An 8556-nucleotide genomic window follows, 5' to 3' on the forward strand; every position below is an offset into this window, starting at 1 on the left:
GATGAATGGGCCTGGAACGGGCGAAAGGCATCGCTTTCCGATTTCCTCCACCTTATTTCGTTTATCGAGAAATGAATTTATTGTCTTAGTCGGTTGGCCAGGTCTTCAAGTTTTTCTGGATCTGGAAAATGGCTGGATATCGTGATAGCGCAATGGATATGCGTGTATTTGACAGCGGAATAATAAAATCCGAGCCTATTCGATAAATTTTTCTCCTGTTATTATATAAAGACTGAGAATGTAATTTAAATTTCTTGTAAAATATTTTTGATATTGTTAATTACACACTTATCAATTTAATATTATTAATATTAATTTTGTGAAAGTTCTAAATTAAATATGAGGTATTTAGAATAATTTTCATATAATATAATATTTATATATTTTATATTTTTAATACATATTATTTTGCTAAAATCAACAAAACATTTTTTTGTCCTTTTGACGGGTGTGGATGTATACAGGACGGGGACAGACATAAACTATATATATAAAATAATAAATTAATATTTAAATAAAATTAATAATACACACAGGGGGATATAAGTATTAACCGTGTATATACAATTTAAAAATAAACACAAATGAAGGACTACAAACACAACTGTAGCGAAGTAAATGTTCAATTCAGATAGCTCAAATCAGCAGCCATACCGAAGTGGTAATGGTTATTTGGTCAGTAACACTAAATTTAGCACAAGCTAGATTCTATGGAAAAAATCGATTTCTCGTAGAAATCCGAGGAGTCTATCTGTATTTTCTCCTTTTAAAACATTTCTAAAATTTTACAGCCCATACTTGGTTCTAATTGAGATGAGTCATGAACAGTCATTCAGTATGTGGTAAACTTAAATAGTGACATGGTGACAAAACTCACACTGAGCAGGTGGGCTTGAAGTCATCAAGTGACCGTGCGAGTGGTCCAATCTCAGTCGATTCAAAGCTACGGCATAATGACGAAGGAAAGGTATGCGAAGAGAGGAGAAAAAATCAGCTTTAACCTAAAAGAGCCTATTGTGGTTGTCCCCCTGGGCCCAACGACATTGTATCTCGTTATTTATGAAACAGGAAACGAATGGGATAAGGTCAGTATGGATACAAGCATTTGTGATGGGTAAGGAGAGGAGGTGGCCGAATTATCCGCACTGTCCGCGCGCTCATTTCCCACTAACGTGAGAAGGGATCCACAGTAAACGTGTCGTGGTCCCATTCAAAAACAATTTTATTTAGAATGTTATTTAAAAATTGATATAACCGAATTTTTCCTGTTAAGTTCTTTCCTAAAAAAATGCGGTAATAGAAGTATAAACGTGAAGTATAAATGTGAAAGATCCATTTGATGCTTTTAGAGTAGCTGAGACTAGAAATAACTTGGGCTAAAACCATCATTACACAAAGTAGGGATGCCAAATATATATATTTTTGGACGATGTTTGTTTGAACGATTTATCGTTATTTTTATTATTGGATATTCTTAATTTTTCAATTTTTTAAATTTTAAAATATCTAACTTAATTTTAAAGATAATTAATTTTAATAATTAATTAATTTTAAAACTAACTTAATTTTTTTATATTCTTTTGGGCCGATATATAAATATATTTTTTTTTAAAGATAAAAATAAAATATCGATATTTTTCCTAATTATTGCAAAAATATTGATTTTTTCTCCGATATATCGATATCTCCTCCGAAATACCAATCCTAATACAAACTATGAAACAAGAGTTATCGTACAAGATTTTACATTATGACAACTATAAAACCAACTAGGAATTTTTCAAAGAGATACTATCTAAACCATTTAAGATCGATTAGTTAAAGAACGGATTTTTTTAAATTAAACTTCTAAAGGCATTATCATACTAGGTAACTGGAAAAACGTTCATATTCAAGTGTTTGTATTCTGATCATTTTTTATTTATAAGTTTTTATATCGGATATATTGATACGATATATATTAATCAAAATCTTTTTTATAATTATCGAAAACCTGCTTCCATCTTCCCACCCACAATAGGTAATCAGAAGGCACTATCCCTTGTGACGATTTCTATGTAGCTGTAACATAGTATTCTTCACTGCTACTGCAACTTATGGTCAAGCTGTGTTACGCAAGAAGTTAACAACATATGTTACCGTTTATTGTAGATTTTTTTCAACAATGAGTTATATACACTACACCTTAGTGATCTCACCAGCAAGATTTTATAGCCCTTAAATTTCCTATCTCTTTGCCGTGTCTGTGTGGACAGCTGTACTTGGTTAACTCATGCCTTTTTACTCTTAATATTGTCATAGTAAATCCACATTTCATTGCTAGTCACAATACGTCACAGCAATCTCATTCTTTTTTCCTAGTAAGCAATGTTAAAACCTTTCGAAATAACATTTTCAGTCAATTCGCGTGGTAGCCATTTTCTATCCTTTTTCTATCATTGCTATGGAATCTAAATGTCTGGAAACACTTCATTCGTCCACTGCCCAGTTGTCTGACAACTTTTAAGAATTTGATGTGGATTGGACACTTAATCTTCACGACTGTAATTTTGATCAAAATCATCAATCTAAACACAACATATTCATCTGATTTATCTCAGACGGAACCACTTACACTTACAAAACAGTATCCACAAGATCAATAGATTAATAAATTTAAGGAATTAAAGCTGAATCGCATTAATTTGTTAAATATAATAATTAGATTATTTTTAAAAAATGCATTGAATCCAAGGGGTTTTACGTTAAATGAGAATAAATTTAGAAAAATTAATAATGCATCAACATTAGTCTATTTTTTACTATTTCCTATCGCTATAGTATATAAATGAAAAAAAAAGTTAAAATAAAATTAAAACCAGGCCCAATTACATCTAACTGAAACAACCAACGTTTAAAATAAACAGAAAAAGGGTAACTTTTAGTTTTCACTCATCAACTAACTTGATTTGTAATAATTATCCCGTTCAAATTCTCTATACAGTTTTCGTAACTAATTCTGGTTGACAATGTGAATAAATCCGATAAGGCTTATCTGAAATTTAATTAACTAGGTTTGCCAAAAAATATTTTTCATTGTATTGTATTGCATTGTTGTTTGTAACTAAAATTTAAACAAATATTTTATTCAATAGTTTATTACATAAGTGATCCATTTTCTAAATTATATATAAAAAGCAAGCCAAAACGTGCGAAAAGTATAGAAAATGCTCAATTCGTAACCTGTAAAATGAACTCATGTTATTAAGGCATAAATCAAAATTCATTAAGTTGTCTGTAGCCAAGGTGAAATCAGGCAGTTTGACAATATACAGTAGACGACCCAAGGGACTACAGATGGGCGTAAATCAAATCAATCAATTACTTCAACACATCATAAGATATGGACAGAAATGTCCCGGACGTAACAATAAAAACGCGTTTATTTCGTTCAAAATTGGCTTTATTCATCAACGTAATCTCAATAAAGAGCCACATAATAATTCCAGTGCCGCTCTAACATTTCAATACCACTTTTGTAGAACGATTTATCTTTTGCCTCAAAATAGGCCTGTAACCAGTTGATCTCCACTCAGATGACGAGAGTTTTGTACAATGTATCATCCATTGTCACCAATCGACACAAAAATTCCGGTTTCTTACATTTAAACATGACCAAATACTACTCAGAATCATCAAAACGTTCTTATTTTTGTTTATTTAACAGCTAGCAAACGCGACGCGCACTTTGTACAGAGTTTTTTCATAGTCAAATAATCATGCAACATAAAACCAACACGTTCTTTTTATATATTTACAATGTTAGCTTACTCACCCAACTTCACTTTGCGATCATTCAGAACGTTTTCTGGCGTTACCACCTCATTTAGACGCCCACTGTGTTTTGCAACATCGGTGTCTCTACGATCATATTTTAAGGCAGCAAACCCACATTTTATTGTTGTCTCTGATGGAACGGAATCCTTATAACACTTTTCAAGTCATTGCTTCGCTTGAACAGTATTTATTCCCATCAAGCAGTATAAAATTAAGACACGAAATTGTTTTTGATCCATTGTTTTGAAAATAACAAAAGCAGTGTCACTCTTAGCACAATAATTTACACACTTATGAATAGAATATCATGAAATTTTAACAGCTTTCTTTTGAAGGTTAGTGTTGAATTACTTGATGTAAATCAGTAAATTCAGTAAATAATCGGAACTCTGGTTCAAGTTAATATATAAATCGTTCTTAAAGCTGTCAGTGATTCACGAAATTATAATCAGTTGGTTCTCGGGTATTCTTTATCTTTCTTTAAATAAAAGTAAACTGTTCCTTAAATGCTTATATTATACTTATGTTTACAGTTACGATACTATACAATATTATAAAATAACCGAAGAATCTTCGATCATACGGATCGATCTTATTTTATAAACTTGACAAAAAACTAGTCGTGAATATAAACTTATCGCGAATGCTTGCAAACCTATTTGTTCCCCCTACTTAAGATGGCGTATATGTCATATCCATTCTGAAACTATGCTATATCTGATGATCACCTTTTCTTGGAACCCATAGTCCACTTCTAAGGATTTTTCCTTTTTCCAAATAAACTAGAGATCAGGCAGCGGCAATAAATTAGTCAGAAGCCCAAAATACCGCCATAAAGCTATAAAAAGGCATATACCGTAAAAACGGAATTTTTGGAAACAAATATAATATTTTTATAAACATATTTAACAAATGCACTAATTTATCTCCCGGACATACTGAGTAGTTGAATAACTAACTAACTAATTGAAAAAACGATGAATGAAATATTTCATTTTTTTTAGACTTTTAGTTTTAGACCCGGGTATTATTAGATCAAACCAACTCGATATTAGATCCACCAAAAGGATGTACGTAGCCATTATAACCTCTAAATACTTATAATAATACATTTCCATCTGAGTCTCGATTGTATTATCGTCCACCAATTTACCTTTGATAGTTAAGAATGTTAAATATGAAAAGAAACAGCCCTACCTGGACACTGAATAGATACCGGTCACCACGTTTAAAGCTATTTGGAAAGAAAACATCGATGTATTTCAGGATTTATAAAAACCAATACAATCTCCTCGAAAACAATTGTACAAAAACAATAAGACCACCTGCAAATTATTCATCCGTTTTTTAATTTATTAACAGATCATCAACCATAACATAACTTAATTAATAACATAAATTAATAAACATTCAGTGTTATAGTTCTCAGACTCAAGATGCAAGCTCCAATCCGGAAACCAATAATTGAAAATGAAATGTTTGGATAAATTTAATTTAGTTTAAAATACTCAAATTCTTTGTGGTGTATTTATTAAAGAAACTTGTTATTTAACTTCATTAATAATTGTTTCTCACTTTTTTATTATTATTCGTAAATTATTTTTATGATTAAGGGCGGTTAACAATTTAACTTACAATAAATCAAGTAAGTAACAATATTTGTAAATAAGTTGAGAATCCGTAATTTATCACAACGATTGTTACTTAAGTAATTGATTGGGAAATTTAAATAAGTATATGTATCGAAAACAATTTGATTATGCAAAATAATGAAAGAGAGATCTAATTTCTTGTTAGCATTGCTTAAAAAGATTTAAACTTCATTACCTAGCCCCTATTAATACTCGAAGAGGTGGACCGTCCCCCAAATTGTCCATACCCCATGTTATCAATTTATAAGCAACCCTTTCCATTTAGGTCCTGAAGACGTAACTGATTTAAAAATCTATTTCTGCACAGCGTATGGCCAATTAACTGTGTAATATCGCAATATATAGCACTCGTTAGGAGACAGCTGTACGCCTCATCATCGTTTAATAGTTGGCATGTGCGTAACAGTTTGGAAAAGTTAAAAGGCCTCTTGAATTAATTTAAATGTGACATCGGCAAAATATTTTGATTAAAGATTTGGTTTTATTATTATTATATTTTTTGTCGTTATGTTTTGCATATATTTTAATCAGCCTAGCCTAACTGTTATAATATTTCTCTACAAAAAAAAATAGCTTTCTATTTTCGAAGATTCGAAAGAGTAGAGAATATAAGTTTATGTTGTACCAATTTCTCTCAATGAATGCGTTTTCATAGTTTAAAATGATTAGAATATATCATATATTAGTAGATGAATTTAAAAGTTTCGTTGTTGAAGATATAGTTTTACTTTTTCATTCCAGAAGAGGTTTTGCTAATTGTGAAACTGGAGATTGAGAATTGTTTATATTATATTACAATTGTTAACTATTTTTTAATCTGTATTAGATTAATATTTAAATATTACTCATTGATATCAGATTAATGATGAAGGGCAAACACATGACACTTTACTGTGTCCTTATTAAAAACATGTTTTAATATTTATTATTTTTATTAGGTTTACTTTTTACAATGTCATTAAATTTTCATTTACTGACAGTTATTTATTTCTTTATTATATATAGTTATTATATTTCTTTATTATGTTAAATTAATAATTAATTATTAATTAAATTAAAATGTCTAAATTCTTCTCGTGTTTTAAGAAATATAGACCCGGTGAAGTCAGAGCGGTATAATATAAAAATGGAGAAGGTAAAATCAGTTTTGCCTCATAAATGGCCTTACATTTACTAGATATATGAGCAATACTTATTCAATGATCCCATGCTAAAGCACGTTTGAAAGGTAACAATTCATAGAATATTTTAAATATAATGGAAGGGTCATTTGATTACTAAATAGTAATTAGTAATAACTAGTGTTGGAAACTATCGACTGAAATTGACTATCGACTGTTTAGTAATTGACTACTTTTTACCATCGACTGTTTTCAGTCGCTATTTTTGGCCCGTCTGATTTTGTTACTATTTACTATCGACTGTTTCAGTCGTACATTTAGTTACTATTTTTGGTTCTACTTTTTACATTCTATTGATTTTTAATATTCTGGGTCTGTTATACTAGCCGCGAACTTGACAAAAATGTAACCAATTTATGCTTACATATATTTATATGTAATATATGTAGTTTTGTGATTGTTTTTGGTAGTTTGCTTGTAAATAACAATATATTGTTTATTAATATTATAGCATTTTGGTACGATATGTTTCAAGGTTGTTAATGTAATAGGGTAAAAAAATTAAAATTGGGAATGATAAACAGTAAAATATTTGACTGTTTTTATGGTAATAATAGGTAATAATTCAATTACTCTCTGGATTGTTGTTAAAAAATGTTTCTGTACAATAATAAATAAACCTTTTATCATTTCATTCAGATAATTTTTAATTATGTCATGGATTAGTTTTTTTTCTATGTTTATAACATATACCTATGTTTAATTTTTATATAGTATTTATAGTTCTTGTACATCTTTAGTTTTTAGGTTTTGTTTAAGTTCCATTGTATTGTCTATCTTTATTATAGCATATTATTTAAAAATAGCAATTAACACATTAAAATACAATAAAACATTTGTGGGATATTATTCCATTCCATAGAAAAAGTCTATTCCTTTTTACAGATCCACAGAACATTCAAATATAAAAGTAATTCTACTTCCGTTAAAATTAAATTATAAATTGCATGTAATGTATTATTATTATAATAGTATTCAATAGTTTTTTTTTTTATTAAAATTTTAAGGAATGTATACATCTCCGTCTCCCTTTTACTACCGTTGGAAAATATAAGCACATATAAAATTAACTGCCCCAAGCAATTATCTCCATCCTTTTCTCTCTCACAATTTATACAAGAAAGGATTCGTGCATCTTCGTCTGACATCACGAATTGAAAAAAAGAGTCGAACCGTGCATTTAAGTAATTACTATTTTCAGTCGCTAGTTTCTATCGCTCTCTATCGACTGTTTCGACTGTTTTTAGTCGATAGTTCCCAACGCTAGTAATAACTAGTTAGTTATTAGTCAAAAGTAATTCCGCTTTGAAAATAAATATTCTGAAAGATGATTATAGTCATATTCATTATCAAAAGTACAGAAGGCCCGACTGTGTGAGTGATCAAGTGAACACGAGTGTTAAAATTGGTTTGCTAGTTTTTGTTCCGATATTAAAATTTCGCAACATTGCTAAACTAAACAATAAAATAATTTGAATCATTTACATTAGACAGGATAAGATGCAGATGTTAAATATTTAATGGCTCGGAAAAAATTTAATCAGACTACTACTTATTCCAGTCTATGCAAAGATTTCTAAATGGTTAAAAACTGAACTCAAAAGATCAATTCAAAACGCTTCGTTCAATTCTGAAATCGACTTATTGCCCAAACTGAACGAAACAGAAAAAGCATATCGCTTCCATTGAATTAACAGATTGGAAAAGGTCGAAAGAGTTTTGTGCTCAGCAACACATTAAATCATTCACTGTTTTTTAGTACTAGATAATGGAAATAAGCCAACAATAATATAAAAGCACATTGCCAAGTTTTCGTCCAGATAGCTTCAAAGTTTTACAGTGAAAAAACTATACTTTTACCAAAAAAAATGGCAGAAGGTTATTGATTAAAACGGTACATATAGTCT

The sequence above is a fragment of the Rhynchophorus ferrugineus genome, unplaced genomic scaffold, assembly GCF_030347505.1.
Source record: "Rhynchophorus ferrugineus isolate W39M unplaced genomic scaffold, kcgeb_rfMv2 rfM1, whole genome shotgun sequence".
NCBI classification, from domain to species: domain Eukaryota; kingdom Metazoa; phylum Arthropoda; class Insecta; order Coleoptera; family Curculionidae; genus Rhynchophorus; species Rhynchophorus ferrugineus.